The following is an 18485-nucleotide window of genomic DNA, read 5'->3' as shown; positions in this document are numbered from 1 at the left end:
ACCATGAAGAGGTAATTTAGGAAGAAGGTATTTCAAGGGTGAGGCTCTAGGTGGGGTTGCCTGGATTCAAAAGCTACCTCCACCTATCTGTACCCTTGGCCATGTTGCTTAAAGTCTCCATACTTGGTGTGAACCCGGGATAACAATGATATTTATTTTCCGGGGACTGTCATGGGGTGGGAATTACATAAAACCTTTAAAAGAGCCGCCTGACACAGAGCAGACACCCAATAAATACTAGCTGTTATTATTAATTATTAATTATTGCTGGCCAGGGGCATCCCTATGTCTACTGAGCTGTAACTTTTCCCAGTAAACCCCACACACATTCCTACCTCTTGAACTTCGGTCTGGGTTTCCTGCATCAATTCCTTCCACTAAAGCAATAAGCCGTTCATTTATTTATCCACTGATTCACCGAGTATTTGTCAAGTGTATCAGGTGCTGGATGAACAGAATCAGACATAGGGTCTGCCATTATGGGCTCCCAGGCTCGTTTGGAGGAGACGGTAAAGAAGCACAAACAAATGTACACTTCTGACCCCTGCAAAGAAGATTGTGGTGCTTCCAGAGTTTTAGTGAGGGGTTCACAGCTGGGCAGACAGGTGTGAGAGGCTTCCCTCAGAAGTGGAGTGTGAGCTAGGATCTGAAGGATGGGGAGTAAAACCTAGACAGAAGACACCTGGCTGGAACTCTACCCCAAGTGGAGCTAATCCACTGCCTGAGGTCCCATTTCAACCCAGGTTGACACCTGGCTGACACCACCCCACTGCCACCTGCCTGGCTTCAAGCTCTGCCTCCACCTCCATTCCCTGTCCCCAGCCCAGACCCCCAGCCATGAGACCCTAGCCCCCATGGGAGGGAATTTAGTAGAGAGCTCATGAGTCAGTCTCTAAAGTTATAGAGTCTGAATTCAATCTCAGTTCTGTTACTTCCCACCCACATGGCCATGAGCAAGTTACTTATACTATATGAGCCTCAACCTTCCCACCTGCAAAATGGAGCCAAGAGCTATCATGTGGAAGAGACACTACAGCAGAGTAGTATACACTGCACAGAAAGGCTGCCTGGCACTGAATCCCAACCCAACAACTTCCTAGCTGTGTAACTTTGGGCAGGTTACCTAAACTATGCTCCAGCGCCCTCATCCTGAGAGTGGGAATGATGACGATAGCTCTGCATTCTCATGGGAAGTTAATGAGTTAATATTCGTAAGACAGTGCTCAGTAAATACTATGTGTCTGTTGAATATACTAAATAAATGCTCCTGCTTTCTAGGTTTGTGCAGATTAATGAAGTCATGATTATATGTTGTGCTGTAGCACAGTGTCCAGACCCCATAAATGTTAGAACTTAACATGAAAACTCCATCTGTGACCTTGGGCAAGTCACCCCAGGCTCTGGTCTCAGTTCCCTCTTCAGAAAACAATGGGGTGAACAGGGCATTCCCCAGGGGGCCTTCAGGGTCTGACAATCTTCAGAGTCGCCCCGCCTCTTCCTGTGGAGGTCGTCATGTGAATTCATTGCTTAGGGTGTACAGCAGGCTCTCAGGGACCAGACACACTGCCAACAGATCGCAGCCTGGTGTTATCAATAAATCCTCCATCACCCCCCAAACACACACTGGCATCCTGGCCCCTCACTGCCCCACCTCCCTGCAGGGTGCCATCAGTTCACAGAGGGAGGAACACCCCTCTTGCCCTGCTGAGTGAGGGCTGCGCAAAAAGCAAGACCAGGACACAGGGTTACTCAACTTGTAAAGGCGCTGTCAGTTTGATTTCTGGGTGCAGAGCATGGTGCCTAGCTTCCTGACAGCTCCCTTGGCCGCAGGAGCCCTCGGCGTACCCAAGCCTGTGGTTCAAAGAAGCAAGAAGAACCTTCATGCAGAAGGACATGGGGGACACTGCCGAAGCCAATGCCTGCCGGGCCAAGTGGAGCCTCTGGGACTCCCGGCACCTCAAGACCATAGGGATTCTTACTCTAATGATCCTAATCACTAGAAATGAGGATCCTAAATCATTAGGCTAGAGAGACAAGAAGCCGAACTGAGGAAGATGAGTTCTATATATGCTGGCCCTTCACCACTGGGACACCACTCTGCTCCACAAGGAGTTACAGAAGCTGTGATATGCCCGGCACAGCACTATGTTGCAGCGATCAGAGAACATATCCCGACCCCATCCACACTGGGGTTTCATAGATTCCAGCAGGGGATAATAATTATAGTTGACACTTGAACAATGTGGGGGCTAGGGGCACCAACCACCCACACAGTTGAAAATCCACATGTAACTTTTCCATCAGCAATAATCACGCCTCGGATAAACCTCATTGGTTATGATGCTGCCACTGCGCAAAGCTCACATGTAACTTTGACTCCCCCAACACTTAACTATGAACAGCCTAGTGACCAAGAGCCTTACCAATAACATAAACAGCTGATTGACATGTACTTTGTATATGCATTGTATTCTATAGTCTATACTGCATTCTTAACAATAAAGTAAGCTATGGAAAAGAAAAGGTTATTTTAAAAAATCACAAGGAAGAGAAAATACATTTATGGTACTGAACCACCACCAAAAAAAAAAAAAAAAAAATCCCTGTGTATGTAAGTATTCATGCAGTTCAAACCATGTCGTTCAAGGGTCAACAGTATCAGTATGAGTAGCAGCTAACATATGCCAGGCACTGTTCTAAGAACTTTACATATAATTAGCACATTTGACCCTCACTGATTGGGCAAGATATCTATTATTATTGGGGCACCTGGGTGGCTCAGTGGTTGAGTGTCTGCCTTTGGCTCAGGTCGTGGTCCTGGGTTCCCAGGATCAAGTTCTGCATCAGGCTCCCTACAGGAAGCCTGCTTCTCCCTCTGCCTATGTCTCTGTCTCTCTCTCTGTGTCTCTCATGAATAAATAAAGTCTTTAATATATATATATATATATATATATATATATATATATATATATATATAATCTCCATTTTACTGAGGAGAGAGACATTAAGTCACTGGCCCATGGTCACACAGCTAGTGATTTGGATGCAGAATCTGAGCTTTTGGTCACCACATAAGCCAATGTAAGATCACCCTGTGACGTGTGACAGCAAAGAGAGGTATGTGGTGCTCTAAGAGTAAAAAACTGGAGGAACTAACCTGGTCATGGAGGTCTCAGGGAGGAGGTGATGGTCTGGAGAACAAGGAAGGTTCTTAACCCTGGATGCACATTAAAGTCAATTGGGAGGTTTTGAATCAATCATAGATTCTGATTTATTTGTCTGGGATGGGCCCAAGAACCAGCGTTGGGTTTTATAGCTCCAAAGATGATTCAGATATGCAACCAGGCTGGAGCCTCACTCAACTCAGGGGAAGCAGGGGGAGGCAGTGGCCAGCACATGGAGCAGCAAGTGCAACCACCTAGTGTAGGGGAGCAGGGAGGGCCAGAGGCTGCTAAGGAGGAAGCTCAGGGGCGAGGAAGGGTGTGGTCAGGGAGGCCTGGAGGGACGACAGGGCCACAGCATGCAGGGCCTACTCAGTAGTGACCCTATGGTTTCTCTTCCAAAGGGGACTCCATGAGAATGACAGGAATACAAAACCAAAGCGTTTGTGCCACCAGTGCAACAGAACCACCAGATCTGTCTATGCGCAAGCATGGGAAAGGAAGATGTGTGACATCCCAGCTTAACAGCCACGTCGCAGTATCGGCTTTGCCCCAAGAGTGAGCTGGAAGCTACCAACATGTTTCCAGCAAGGATGATGACATGATCACATCTAGTTGTTGGAAAGATGACTCCACTGCAATGTGGTTGTGACTGTCTGGTGAGACAGAGAGGAATCAGGGAATCAGAACAAGAAGCTACTGCTACAGAGAGGATGAATGAAGCCTGGGCTGAGGTCCTGTCTCTGGGGATGGAGAGGAGTGGGTGGCAGAGTATCGTGGTGGGTAAGAGCAGGCTTGGGAGCCAGACCACGTTCAAACTCAGACTCAGCTTCTTATTGGTCATGTGACTTGGCAAGTCAGCTAACTCTTCTGTAGGATGGGCATAAAAAGAGGATCTTTCTCATGGGGTGAGGTTTCAATGAGTTCGTGCATATAAATCACTTAGAACAGCACGGCATATGATAGGCATTATATAAATGTTAGCTATAAATACTAGCCAGGAGGTACAACAGGAACTGACAATGGAGAGAACAGGAGGGTAGGACAAGTCTAGGAACACAGAGGAGGCCCCATGAGGAGCGCCTGGGTGGCTCAGGTGGTTAAGCATCTGCTTTCAGCTCAGGTCATGATCTCCAGGTCCTGGAATTGAGCCCCACGTTGGGCTCCTGGCTCAGCAGGGAGCCTATTTCTCCCTCTCCCTCTGCCTCTGCCTCTCCCCCTTGCTCATGCACTCTCTCTCACTCTCGCTCTCGCTCTCTCTCTCTGTCTCAAATGAATAAATTTAAAAAAACTTTTAAAAAAAGATGAGGCCCCAAGAATGAAGCATGGTTCAGCAGGATTCTGGAAAATCACAGTTGAAGGGTGAAGAAGAGCCAAGAGAGAAAGTTGCATGAGGAAGGACTGAGGTGCAGAATTAAGGAGCAGAGCCTGGACCGGAAAGCCAGGATTATAAGCCAAGTCAAGTCCAAGATTCTGAGTCAAGCACTTACATAATATGCCAGGCGCTGTGTTAAGCTTTTTGCATACATTACCTTATTTAATACTTACAACTTGCTTTCATACAACATGAAGTAGGCACATTACCCATCCTCATCTTGAAAATGTAGAAAGGGGCACAGCGAGAGTAAGGCACTTAGCCAGAGTCACAAAACTTAGCTTTGAACCCAGGCAGTCCAGCTCTGGAATCCACACTCCTTTATTATTATTATTATTATTATTATTATTTATTTGAGAGATAGAAAGAGCTTGAGCAGGAGGGACAGAGGGAGAGGGAGAGAGAATCTCAAGCAGACACCACGCTGAGCACAGAGCCTCATGAGGGGCTCAAACCCAGGACCCTGAGATCATGACCTAAGCTCAAAGCAAGAGTCAGCTGCTTAACCATCCAGGTGCCCCAGAGTCCACACTCTTAACATGCAAGACCACAAACCTGAGCTTGAACGTTTCACTCTGTCCTCACTCCCCAACTACCACTAAAAATGCCACACGCACACAAAAAAAGTTTAAAAATAGGAGAATCCATTTCAGCCCAGAAGTCAGGGAAAGGTGCCAAGTAAATGCCAGAAACTCTTCAAATGTTTTTGAATATCTGGAAATGGTGAGACCTGAACTGGCCTGGCTCTCCCAATTCAAAAGATTTAGAATAGCAAGGCCCGATGATGAGGGTAGCAAACCAAACACAGGAAGCCAAAGTGAGCCCTTGAAAGAGTCTGTGTAGTCCCTGACTGCAGAAGCACCTGATAATTATGCAGAATGATGAATGACCCCCTCTCAAAGCCTTCAGGAGAGACAAGTGGCTGCCAGACACACAGGCCGATCCACTGGTCTTGGAGAGTGCTCGAACAGCAGAGGGCAGTGCAGCTGCTTCCCTACCAGGGCTGAGTCCAAACTTCCAGCAAGTGGTGTGCTCTACCCAACTGAAAGCTCCACCCAGCCGCCCTGGTCAAGGGACCTCTGCCTACTTTTGTGGCTCTCTGCTTTGGACTGCTGTGCCCTCTCTACTCCCCAAAGAAGGCTCATTTGATTAAACCCACATTTTTCTCTTCTCCCTTTATAAGAAGGGGGTGAGAGAACTTTCACAGACAGTTCCCACCTACAAATGTAGAGGTTTTAACCTGGTGGTACACAGAATGAACCCAGTCCAAAAATATGCTTAAAATACACCACGGCTATAATCTCAGGTTATTTGTCAACATCTAAATTTAGGAGATTCAGACTTCTCTTGAAAAATGAAAAAATCTGGTGGCTCAGTGGTTTAGCGCCTGCCTTCGGCCCAGGGCCTGAAGTTCTGAAGTCACTGGAGTCCTGGAATCAAGTCCCATGTCGGGCTTCTGCATGGAGCCTGCTTCTCCCTCTACCTGTGTCTCTGCCTCTCTCTCTCTGTGTCGCTCATGAATAAATAAATGAAATCTTAAAAAAAAAAAAAGAAAAATGAAAAAATCTGGACCTTGGTCTTTTAAAAAGCAAGAATTTTTTTCAAAAAAGTGCACGGAGTAGCAGCTTCTCCTTTTAGATGGGGTGCTCACACACCAGATGGACACTCCCTGTTATCACACACTTGACTTTACTTATCTGCCAGACCCCTCACTGGCTTTGAAGTTGGAAATCCTGGATAAATGGAATGGAATGCATCTTTCCAAAGTCATGTGGCCACAAACAAAACACTGAGGAAAGCAGAGGAAAAAGGAAAGAGAGGGGTCTGCTGTATAATTCTATTTGCATAGACACCAAAAGAAGGCACACTGTTTTCCACAATGGCTGCACCATTTTGCATTCCACCAACAGCATTCAAGGGTTCCTATTTCTCCATGTCCTCCAATACTTGCCGTCTTTTGGGTTTGTTTTGATAATAGGGATCCTAATAAGTGTGAGATAGTATCTCATTGTGGGTTTGATTCACATTTCCTGACCATGAGTGATGTTGAGCATTTTTTTTTTTCATGTACCTCTTGGCCATTTGCAGGTCTTCTTTGGAGAAATGTCTACTCGGGTCCTTAGGCCGTTTGGAGGAGCTCAAAACATAAAAGATGGAGCCACCATATGATCCAGCAACTCCACTTCTGGGTATTTATCCAAAAGAAATGAAGTCAGGATCTCAAAACAGGTACCCTATGTTCACTACAACATCATTCACAATAGCAAAGATGTGGAAGCAACCTAAATGTCCTTCAACAGATGATTGAATAAAGAAAATGTGGTATTGGAATATTATTCAGGCTTTCAAAAAGAAGGAAATATTACAATATGGGGCAGAGGTGAACTGTAAGGACATCATGTCAAGTGAACTAAGCCAGACACAGCAAGACAAATATTGCATAATTCCACTTAGATGAGACATCTAAAACAGTCAAACTCCTAGAACCAAAGATTGGGATGGTGTTTGTCAGATGCTAGAGAGAGGGGGAAAGGAAGAGTCACTAATCAATCGGCATCAAGTTTCAGTTAAACAACATGAATAAGCTCTAGGGATCTGCACAATATTGTGCTTGTAGTTAACAGTACTGTATTGTGTACTCAAAAGCATGTTAAGAAGGGGGGCACCTGGGTGGTTCAGTGGGTTGAGTGTCCAACTCTTGATTTCAGCTCAGGTCATGATCTCAGGGTCATGAGATCAAGCCCCACCTCAGGTTCTGTGCTCAGTGCAGACTGCTTGGGCTTCTCTCCCTCTCCCTCTGCCCCTCCCCCCACTCTGCTTTCAATCAATCAATCAATCAATTTTTTTGAGTGTGCTAAGAGGGTAGATCTTAGGTTAAGTATTCTTTCTGAAATATAATGAAATGAAATAGCAATAAAGAGTTCAATGGGGAAAAAAAAGTCAGCAAACAACTGCTGACCTGGGTAGCTAGTCTGATGGAAGGGGTCAGAGGTGTGAGAAGTAGAAGGGAATCCAGAAGGGCTTCTGGTTACAGAGAAATGTCTGCTGTGTGGGAATTCATCAAGATTGACACTCTCCATGTACAATAAACAGTTTTCAAAAACCATGTGACCCCCACAGACAAAAACCAGCACCTTTAATTCCAAATTCTAAATTCCTAAAGAGAGAATCTGATCAGTCCAGCTTGGGACACATGTCCACATGCAGATGGACCAAACGGGGCAGAGGCTGTGGGGTCACAGAGCTCCGGGGGCTGCATATTTGGAAAGGCAGTTCTCGAAGAAGAGGACTTGTCCAGGTGGACAGAGCTGAGCTATGAAGGTTATAAGGCAGTTTGAAGTACTGAGTAAGAACATGGTCCTGGGGGCCAGACTGCCTGGGTCTGAATCCTGGCTCTACCACTCACTAGTTGTGTGACCTTGGGCAAGTCACTTAGTCTCTCAGCACTCCAGTTTCCTCATCTGTAAAATGGGGATGATAGCAAAGGTATCCCTAGAGTGTGATGAAGAACAGAGAGTTATTATATGTAAAGTGCTTAAAACACAATTATATCTAAGAATGCTGGCTCCTGGATATCACTGTATTTTAAAACTACTGTATTTAGGAGGCCCTGCCTAGCTAGGTCAGAATAGCATGCAACTCTTGATCCCAGGGTCATGAGTTCAAGCCCCATGCTGGGTATAGAAATTACTAAAAATAATAATAATAATAAACTGAAAAATAAAAATAAAAACACTGTATTTAAAAATCCTAGAATTCCAGGCCACTGGAGGTAGGGGGAGCCACTGGGAATACAAAAAATTCAAGGCAGAAGGAAGACTAGAAATGAGGTCTTCTGACTCTGGGGACCTGTGCCTTTCACATCCCTGCAGGCTGCCTCTCTCTAGGGTCATCTGCCTTTTGATTTCTCTACTTCTCCCAAGTCCGCAGGCTCCACAGGCTAAATCTCTGGGCAACCGCCTTTATCAGGCTCTGAGGCTGGTCCGCCCCCAACTAGGAGAAGCCAAAATAATTCATAAGACAGGACATCTGCACCTCATTCAAATCACGGCAGCCCTGCCCTTTCTGCACAGGAGAAACAGTTGGTTTCTGTTCTCAGGACGCCACGCATCATGGATTTGCTTCTTCCTCCACAGCATGAAGTGCTGTGTCTTTATGACAGTAAGACACAATGGGCTATTGAGAAGCAATTCTTTCTGACCTTTATGCGCTGCTTCTGCACTGCGCTAGCCACAGCAGGCACACGGCCAATAGGAGCGGAGGGATCGTGGGGCATTCACTCCACGGACATGGAAAGAAGTGCATTTTATCACACCACCAGCGTTTTATTAGACTCTCCCTCCAGCCAGCCCATGCAAGGTGTCTGTGTATTTCCATTTTGTGACAAGCAAGACGGATGCATGTCATGCCAAAAACCAGCCTGCACTTTTGAAGCTCACTCTTTAAGACTTGAAAGGACCTTTAGTGGTAAAAATATTAACACCTATTATGTGGCAGGAGTGGTAGGAAGCCCTTATACCGTGGATTCACTCATTTGCTCTTCACTTGAATCCGTGAGCAAGGTGTTACTTTATCCTCTTTTTACAGATGAGGAAACTGAGGCAGAGGCCTGGTCACTAGCCCAGAATGATCCAGCCAGTTAGTGGCAGATGTGGCATTCAAACACAGCCACTCGAGTTTCAGAGCCACCATGCAATATGCCTTGCACTGGTTTCCAAACTCAGCTACCCATCAGAATTACCTGAAAGTCTTTAAAATACCTATTTCCAGGCTCTTGTATTTTTTCAGGTGAAGTCTAGTTTCAGTAGGCTCCTCAAATAATCTTTAAGCATTCAACCTATCTGCAATCTGCAAAGCAGGGTTTAGAGATTATAGTGGCAGTGTATTTTTTTTGATCTGCCAAAACTCTCTGCTTTTTTTTTTTTTTTTTTTCCTGGTAGGTAGCAGTGCCTCATTTTTCCTCTGAAAGCCATCCCAACCACACTATGTTCACTCTTGGAGGGAACACTGTGAAGCCTCAACCAGGGGCTACTTAGGTAACTTGACCTTGACCAAATAATCTCTCTTCTTCCAGAATTTGACTTTAAAACCAAAGCAACACAAGAACCAAAATCAGATATAGCTAGTCTGATTGTTCAGATTTTCTTCCAATTCTCTAAAGTACATCATATCTTTTTCAATAAATTCCTTTCTAACTTGAGTTAACCAAAGGCTGATTCCTTTACATGCGACCAAACAACACCAGCAAAAGAGCCACCCATGTGGTAGAAACCCACATCTAGCACAATTATCACCCCTACAGCATCCATGGCAACTGATCTTTGCTCACCTGAGACAGGGAGTTAATATCCTTATACAGCAACCCATTGGTTTGTTTGGGCTGCTTTTCTTTATCCCAAATAGATGGTCCCTAGTTCTGATTCTGTCCTCTGAAACTGTATTTAAAAAACCTATACAACATTTCTTTGGATGTTTAATGACAAGCCTAGCCTCGAAGCTAAACAGGCCAACCCTCAGAGTACCTCCAAGCCCCCCTCCCCGCCCCCGTAAGGCATTCTTTTGGTATTTGGTAACAGACACCCTGATTACTGAGCCCTTCTGTTGTGAATGCAGAAGTTAGAGACTGCAATGTTACATAACGTAAATAGAATGTATCTTCAGCAGAATGATACACTTTCAGATTTAGAGAGGCAATAGATCAAACAGACAGACAGATGGCCTGCCTGTCCTGTTTAGACTGAATTACACCTGAGGTTATTTATCCTTGAGAGATACAGATGGGTCTTCTTTGGTCCAGGTGATGGTGAGATCTTCCCATGATGCCAAGAGGGATACTCGACCCGAACTGCTGTTTCATGTCCTGTAGGAGCCAGATGGGCTTGGAGCATCTTCAGAGCTGAACTGTGGGGTATCCCCAGTTGGTGTTATGGGAAACTGAACAACCCAGGCTCTGAGAAGTACATAGTTGTGTTGCCTTATCTGAGCCAAGAAGACCAGTCAATGTCACAGAAGGAGGTAAGCCTTCTCTCCTGCCACCAGTGTGGAGGCAGGAAATGGGCAGGGCCTCAGACTGGCAGAGCTAGGTTCCCTCCTCCTCTGGGGCCAGAGGTGAGCTGGCCAAGGCTCATCAGCGACCAGAATCTTACCAGGGTCACCTAAGCTAGCTCCCAGCTGGTGGAAGACCGTAGGATTAAGCACATCCAGGAGCAACTGCAATTGCTTACAGTTACACTCAAGCCATCACTCGCATTTGATTTCAACTGAATTAAGTGGAAAGCCTGAGTCCATGCTGGAGGTAATGGGGCACCAAAATCAAGCAAGAATGGAGAAACCAGTTAAAGAATACCCCAAAGTGATCTCTAGAGCTCTGCAGGCAACAGTCTGGGAAAAGAAAGTGAGCAGAACTGACAAGTAGCCATGAAAATATGTTTTAAAAATGTGGCCTTTTGTTTTTACACGTGTGTGTATTTTTATGTTTTCTGATCTATCATACCATACTCAGTGCTTCGTTGTCTGCTTTTTTCACTAATATCTAATGACTCTGTTTCCATATTAATAACATTTTAATTACTGTGGCTTTTTTATTGAAGTATAATTTGCATATAATAAGGTATAGATTTTAAGCATAGAGCTTCAGGAATTTTGAAAAATGTGTACACCTGTATAGGCACCATCCCAATCAAGACATAGAACATTTCCAGGTTTTAGCAGCCTACCCAGATAGTGACATTTTGATAATTGTGCAGCACCCAAGTATGGATATGTTTTACTTACATAAACCCTAACTGGCAGTCATTTAGGTAGTTTCGAAATTTTTGTTGGTATGAATACCAATGCAATGAATATCACTTTAGCTAAGCATATTTGCATATCCTTAAATAATTCCTCAGCAAAAATTTCTAGAATTGTAACTCTTAGGTCAAAAAAAGATTAGGTTTAGTAATTATGATGTCAAAAAAGTCATTAAGGCTTTTGATACATATTGATAATTTTCTCTCGAGAAGGATTATACGGACTTACATACTCACCAGTAATATATTAGAGTACGTTTTTCTTCTTCCCCCTGCTTATGCTTTTTGCTTGAGTCCTATTTCTTTTGATAGTATTACTAAGACCATGTTTTACATTTATGTGTGTTTTTGCAGCATATCTTTGCCCATTTTATTTTTAACCTATATTTGAAGTTCATCCTACACACTGCCTAGAATTGTACATTGTTTATCCAATCTGAGAGTCTTCAACTTTTAGTAGAGAATTCCAATCTATTTACATTTGTTAGATAACTGATATTATCTGCCATCACTTCTTACCATTACCATCTTCATTTATACTTTCCAGAATTCATGAGTCCCTGCGGCTTATTTTTATCTTTGTTCCTATATTTTGTTATATTGACCAAAACTTTGTTATTTTAGTTTTTAGACTGTTTCTTTCATATTAAAAAAAAATCTACTTGAGCCAGTATGTCTATAACAAGAAATAGATAATATTAAATAAATATCTTATTTAGCATTGTTAATCTAGACTCATCACTTGCTATAGTCTACCTTTTATAAATTTAAGTATAGTTGACATGCAACATGTAGTTTATTTTTTTATGTCAACTTCATTAGATGATGCTGGTAATTGTGATCAAGCTGTCTTATAATAATAAGGGGTGGTAGCTATTGATTTTACCAGCCCATCAAAGTTTCCCACCTCCCCTTCTTATAACAGACACTGCTCTCTGAGCTACAGGGATGTCACATGAACCAGGCTGGATAAACTATAAGAGTTCATTCTCCCAACAACAAAGGACCAACCAATCAGAACCCTTCCCTGATTCTGAATGCAGAAGGAAAGCCCACTTCTCCCCCTAGGATTTCCATCTTCCCATGAGATCAACTATCACCAAGTTGATAGATATATTTATAGATGTGTCCTGTCTACAGTAGAAGCAAGTGAGGCAAGGACAAACCAGTTAGGGTCCTAAGAAGGAAACAGATGACATACTCAATTTAAGAGAGTTTAAGGGAGGTTTCATAAGAGGACTTGTAAAGATGAAGACATAGTGCTGGGAAGTCATAGGGGATAGTACAGTAACCAGAGGCTAATAAGAGCAAAGGGACAGGGCAAGGAGCAGCTCCTGGAACCCAAGAAGAGAACTGGGTAGAGAACACTGTCTTTAGAGGAGCGGCAACCCTTGGTCAAAGGGTAGAGCCAAGATGACCCCATGATAAATACCCAACCCACTCTTTCTTCACCTTCCAATCTCCTACTGGCCCTTCTGGCTGGTCCCAACCAACCAGAAGTCAGGGGGTAAAAGGAACCCCATGTGACGCAGTACTTATGGGTCAGTCTCTGATGAGTAGACTCAGAAAGGCAGATAAGACAGCTGGCACAGCTGAGGAGGGTCAGTGTGCCAGAATGCCAAATGGCCACAAACTCCTATATCCCCAAATGCATCCTTCTAGTATGACTTTGGAGCTCCTGCTATCAAGAGATGAGGTCTATTTCTCCACCTCTGAATCTGGTCTTTAGCCATAATCAAATAAAGGCTTGAAAAACACCTATGCTTTGGGGGTTTCCCTCTCTTGCTGTGCCTGGAACCCAAGGCCAGTATGTGGATGTGCCAAAGCTAGCCTACTGGGGGAAAAGAGACCATGTAGAAGAGAAACAAAGGGCCCTAGGGCCTGATCCTGGAGACCTGGAATCGAGTCCCACATCAGGCTCCCTGCATGAAGCCTGCTTCTCCCTCTGCCTGTGTCTCTGCCTCTCTCTCTCTGTCTCTCTCTGTGTCTCTCTCTCTGTCTCTTATGAATAAATAAATAAATAAAATCTTTTTTAAAAGGGGAGGGGGCCCAAGCCATCAGGCTGCCAACTGGTGGTCATGTTAGTGAGGCTATCCTAGATGATCCAGCACCAGCTGAGTCACTGGCTGACCAAGACACTTGACAGAGCCCAGCAAAGATCAGTTACATAGACTCAGATCAGAAGAATCACCCAAGTAGCCCAGAGAAAATAATAAATGAGAAAAAAACATATGATTGCTGCCTCAAGCTACTAAATTTTGGGACGCTCTGTTACACAGCAAAGCTAACTGATACAGCTGATAATAAGAATGCACCTTGCAAGTATCATGGTCTCAGTTCCAGCGTCTGTGGTCCTTGTCCCTGAAGCTTATTCCATTCCCAGTGTCCTTCCCATAAGCCAATCTGCTTTCCCATTGCTAATTTGAGTTGGATTTCTCTCACTTTCAATTTAAAAAAAATTGTGAAACTCCTTTTTCTCTGTAATCTGATATGGTTTAAAATGCACAGAAATCCTTCATCCCTCTTAAGACCATTTACCCACGAAGCCTATAATTTTGGGAGAAGTAAAGTTTCTTGGGCAACGTTCTCATTTCTTTTTTGGTTACTCGCCTATTCTGGTTTCCAATTGCTTCTTGAGACAAAATTGGCAAGTTAGAATTTCCTAGAAAATCATCCATTTCAACCAGATTTTCAAACACATTTTTATGCATATTCATACATTATATATATATATAATATACGTGTTCTTTTTAATATATACATTCTTTTTAAATCTTCTATTTTCCTTTTATTAAATCTTTAACATTTAGCTCATGATTTATCATTTTTAATATATTTCTTCATAAAGTAAGACTGGCTTTAAAAACACAAAAGGAAGGGCATCTGGCTGGCTCAGTCAGTAGAGCATGTGATCTTGATCTCAGGGGTCATGAGCTTAAGCCCGACGTTGTGTGTAGAGATTCCAAAAGAATAAATCTTTCTTCAAATTAAAAAATAAAATATAGGGTGTCTGGGTGGCTCAGTTGGTTAAACGTCGGCCTTCAGCTCAGGTCATGATCTCAGGGTTCTGGGATCCAACCCTGTGTGGGTCTCTCTGCTCAGCAGGGAGTCTGCTTCTCCCTCTGCCCCTGCCATTCCTCCTGCTTGTGGTCTCTTTCTCGCTCTAAAATAAATAAATAAAATCTTTTTCAAAATAGAATAAAATAAAACATTAGTGTGCATCATTTTTAACTGCCCTGACCCAGTGATGTAATCAGGAGGACAGAGGGCATAAAATGGGTTTTATTCTGCATCTTCATTATAAACGATAAGAAATCATTGCTAAAACCATAAAATGTTAAAGAAAGTGTCTTCAGACAAACCAGCTCAAGAATCCTTTTGTAACTTCTGTACAGCCTGGCACAGAGCCCTTGCTCAACAAAATTAGCTATTATCATTGGCTATTATTCCTTGGCAGGTCACAAGGTAATCTGTATCCCTTCTTGAGCAGGAGAGATTCATCCAGGTATTAATAATAATTCAGAAGCCATTTGCTGAGTGCCTTTTTTTGTGTGTGCCAGACACTATTCTGGATGTGACTCAAACAGTCTCTCATTGAATATTTACCCCCAAAAAAAGAGAACTATGATTTAGGTATTATTTTCGCCCATTTTAAAGATATGAACTAAGGATCGGAGAACTTAAATTATTTTCCCAAGATCACTGCAGCAGTAAGTAAATGAGAGCAATGGAATCTGACACCAAGGTTTTCTGGCTCCAAAGTCCAGGATCTTTTTTCAGCATTGCGCCCCACACTCTGAAGTTTGGTGTCAAGGCATGGAAACGGAGACAGTAATTATCTCATAAGGGCACGCTTAGGGTGGAGGACTGTAGAGAATTATCAGTACATTCAAGCTTAGGGGATACACTGAGCAATCAAAGGCCCTTAGCTACTTGTATCAAGGGCTTACTGTGTGGCAGGCACTGTGCTAAGCCCTTTCACACAATGGCTTTTTAATCCATTTGCTGTTAATGTTGTTGTTTTCATTTTAAGGATTTAAAAAAAAATTATTACAACAATCTTATGTGGTTGGTACTAATATCCTAATTTACAAAGAAAGAAAGTGAGACACAGAGAAGGAAGATGATACACCCGCAGTGCCCCTAATGACTAAATTGCAGAGTCAGGACCTGACCGCAGATATGTCTGACTGTAGAGGCCACAGTCCTAATAACCACTGTCTTTAGACATGATCAATAAATTAATTGTCTAGCTTCCTATCTGTAGCTGGAGATGGCTACATCATACAGGAACATAAGGCAGGGAAATAATGAGCTGTGTTCCCTTATGAGGTTGTCTATGACTCTCTGAACCACACTGTGAATCTTTTATGAAATCCAGTGTGATGGTCCCCAGGAATTCTGTTCTGCGGTGGCCACTCAGGTCAACAGGATCACAGTAGACTGAGCAGAGATGCTTCCCCCTACCACCCCCAAAAACGGTTCAGTCTATTTCTTTCCCACTTGAATCTGGGCTTGGTCATGAGAACACTTTATCCAGTGGGACATTATCATACATGATATGTGTTGGGGCATGCTCTCTTGTGCTTCTTGGAACCCTGAAACCACCATGTGAATAAGCCAGAGCTAGCCAGCTAGAGGATGGCAGGGTATGTGGAGGAGAACCAAGCAGCCCAGGCTGACGAGCCGCTCACTGCCAGTCATGGGAGTGAAGCCATCCTAGATCATCCTGCCACCACATATCCAGAGACACAGGCGAGAATCTCTGAAATTTTGTGCCCAGGGCAAGTACCTTGCTTGACTCACCCTAATTCTGGCCCCAAGAGACAAGTCCTCTTTTCTTGTTCTGAGAAAATCTCTCAGGAGGCTGTGTATGTGGTTAGTATTCTAAGTGCTGGGTAACTAGAATGTCAGGTGTAATGCTTATGGCAGCAAGCATGGTCTTATGGTCTCTCTACAAGGTCTGAGAGACAGCAGAATTGAGAGTTTCCAACCAGGTAAGACCAAGACCATGCCTGCAGATGACCAGAAGTTAACACCCAGGAACTCTGCCATGTTTTGAGATTCCATTGGCCGATGCCTAAATATATTGTCTACTCCCATTTGCACTAAATGGCTGGGTCAGTAACTGAAGTCACTGGGATAGAGCCTGGTTCATAACATTTCCTCAGGTAGCCTGATATCCTATAATGTGGACCGATCTGTAGAAGAACATAAATTATACCAAGTTCTACTAATATCCAGAATATTCCCTGACTCACACTGGGCTTAGAATAGCAGAGGGGTAGAGGATGAAGTCTAGCATATTCCCTTTGCATAGATGGAGACTGTGCTTGTCTGCTCCATGAGCTTGCTCACACCAGTTCCTCCAAGGTCACACAGGAGGAGGGCATCCCTTCATGACTGGATGAGTCTCACAGGCAGCCAAAAGAGAGCCTAGCCAGGCTGGTGAGCAGGTGTGACCAGATCTTTAATCATGTCTCCAGCCATGGACAGGAAAAGGTCAATGAACTGAGTCAAGCCAGCTGAGGAGTCTGGACCAATTCATCATCCTTGGTGCCAACTGACCTTCTTGGAACTGTGTCCAGAGATAGAATCATTCCAAGCTGGCTGCTAAATCCTGTGCATGCTGGCTGCAGGGAGCACTGCCTGCCCTCCCCACACCCAAAGCAATGAATGGCTGCACTGCTCCATTCATGCAGACAAGGGTCTCCTACAATTTATGGAGCCTACACAGTTCCTAAGAAGGACTGCCAAGTAGCAGGCAAAGGGCATGTTAAATCTTACATAGTAGCCACGCCACCTGTCCTTGCTGCCTGCCCAGCATATATTCACTGTTATTCATTATCACTGCCATCATCATCTTCACATACATAGCTCTTGCTGTGTACCAGACACCTTTACAGATATAGGTACACTGGCCATTCCTAACAAGGTTATAAGATGGGAACTATGATTTTACCCATTTTCCAGCTGAGGAATCTCAGGCACAAAGAGATTTAAGTCCTTTGCTTTGCCCCAGGTCACACATATATCTGAGCCTAGGAATGCTGGCTCCATCTGTAGTCTATGGTTTTTAACCAGTACATAATACTGCTTCTCTAGTTCTCTGAGCGACCACGCCCCCTCAATTCTTAAATCACCGGGTAGCCACACGGGGCTTCCTCGCCAGGAGGAGGCACCTAACCAGACCTGGCCAAACAGTACAAGCATCCTTCTGGCCAGATGTAAACCACGGTGTGATGAGATGCCAACTCTCGTCACTGGAACTTCAGCATTGATAAGAACAGAAAACTATAAGTATCTCAGCCATCATGCTCCCCTAGAAGCAAAGCAAACTTTCCTAAAACTGAACCCAAGACAGGAAGTCTAGCCAACGAAGGAACAAAGGACCCCAGTTCAGCACCTTGATTCACTGTGTCCAAAGCCGGTCTCTGCTTCACGGACCAAAATTTCCCTTTTCATATAAACCAGTTTGAAGGGGATCCCTGGGTGGCTCAGTGGTTTAGCACCTGCCTTTGGCCCAGGGCATGACCCTGGAGTCCCGGGATCGAGTCCCACATCAGGCTCCCTGCATGGAGCCTGCTTCTCCCTCTGCCTCTCTCTCTCTCTCTCTCTCTTTGTCTCTCATGAATAAATAAATAAAATCTTTTAAAAAATAAATAAAGAAGTAAACCAGTTTGAGTGGAGTTTCTGTCTCAGGCAACAAAAAAAGCCAAGGAATACAGACAAGATAGAGGAAACACCCTCCTCTTGGCTCCTGAATGAGACTCAAGCCTCGGGCTGCAGTAACAGTCAGAGCTCCATACTGGAGCCAGGGTGTCCCCCAAAACTTCCCTCTCTACTTTCCTGGGGATGAGAAAAGGAATTGCACTGAAAGGGCCAGGAAGAGTGATCTCAGAGAGGACATGATGAACAGACCCATCTTCATCTCTGCAGATGAGTCTGGAAGGGCTTTCACTGATCTATGCTACTTGGAGTTCTTCAACCCATGTACCAGTTTCCAAGCAAAGGAACTGCCGGACGAGCTCTAGAGCATTCACGTTGCTGTGGTGACTGTTACACCCCTGATTTGCAGCGAAATGGCAGATGATCACTTACAGAAGGCCAATGATAGTCCACGAATGCAGTCACCACTCACTTCTGGCAAGCTGTCAG

At 44.2% G+C, this 18485-nt stretch overlaps 1 protein-coding gene and 1 non-coding gene across 3 annotated transcripts in view; both read right to left on the bottom strand.

Moving 5' to 3' along the window:
- PRKCB (protein kinase C beta) overlaps positions 1-18485 on the bottom strand; it is a 325998-nt gene that overhangs the window by 171138 nt on the left and 136375 nt on the right. The gene's annotated exons all lie outside the window — the stretch shown is intronic.
- LOC144319857 (U4 spliceosomal RNA) lies at positions 2214-2361 on the bottom strand. Its single transcript, XR_013385555.1, has one exon. It is a non-coding gene; the product is annotated as a U4 spliceosomal RNA (small nuclear RNA).

The sequence above is a fragment of the Canis aureus genome, chromosome 8 (assembly GCF_053574225.1).
Source record: "Canis aureus isolate CA01 chromosome 8, VMU_Caureus_v.1.0, whole genome shotgun sequence".
Classification (NCBI taxonomy): Eukaryota; Metazoa; Chordata; class Mammalia; order Carnivora; family Canidae; genus Canis; species Canis aureus.
This window is presented reverse-complemented; position numbering and strand designations above follow the sequence as displayed.